Source organism: Limulus polyphemus, unplaced genomic scaffold (assembly GCF_000517525.1).
Source record: "Limulus polyphemus unplaced genomic scaffold, Limulus_polyphemus-2.1.2 Scaffold1678, whole genome shotgun sequence".
Lineage (NCBI taxonomy): Eukaryota > Metazoa > Arthropoda > Merostomata > Xiphosura > Limulidae > Limulus > Limulus polyphemus.
Window position 1 is genome coordinate 145428 of NW_013667288.1, and position 838 is coordinate 146265.

Sequence of the window (838 nt, forward strand, 5' to 3'; positions counted from 1 at the left end):
ATACATATAAGCACATACATACATATACATGTAACAACTGTATAACTAAGCAGTTATTAATATACTACAATTAAAGACCAAAAAGGCCTGTCATGTTTACTATTTAGTTGTATTTCCCAAACCAGGAGAATTTGCCCTTTCTGAAGTGAAGACTGAATTAAAATGATTATTTAAAGCTTCGACTATCTCACTATTATTTTCAAGTATCCTGTCGCCTATTTTTAAAGGTCCTATCCTGTCTTTCATTTTGTTGTTTGCTTTATAATACTTAAAGAATTCTTTTTGATTTTGATTTTTGTTCATCGCTAATCTAATTTCTCTTTCCCTTTTACTTTTCCGTATCATCCTATTTAACTCATTCCTTACAATTTTATAAGCAGTTCCATCCTCTTCCCTTTTAGTCTGTCTATATATATTTTATGTGTTTTCTTTTTACTATTAATCAACCTGCTTATATTTCTATTCAACCATAAGGGCTTACTTTCTTTATTTTTACGAATAGACTTGTACGGAACACACTCTCTCTAAATTTTATCTAACTTACACTTAAATATTTCCCACATTTCAATATAGCTTTTATTTATAAATTCCCTGTTCCAGTCTATTGCAGCTAAGAGATTCCCGAACTTGATAACCATATACAAAATGAGTATGCTTTTTCCTATCGTTAACAATGATGCTACAAATCAGCGTAGTTTTATTACTAACCTTACTGATGAAAACGGCAATGTCCTCTGCGGCTCTGCAGATACTCTGCACAGCTGTGTTTTCAACTTATCTATCTCACTCCTTTCCTGGAAGGACAAAATCAATACAGAAATCAATGCTAGTGTCGAGT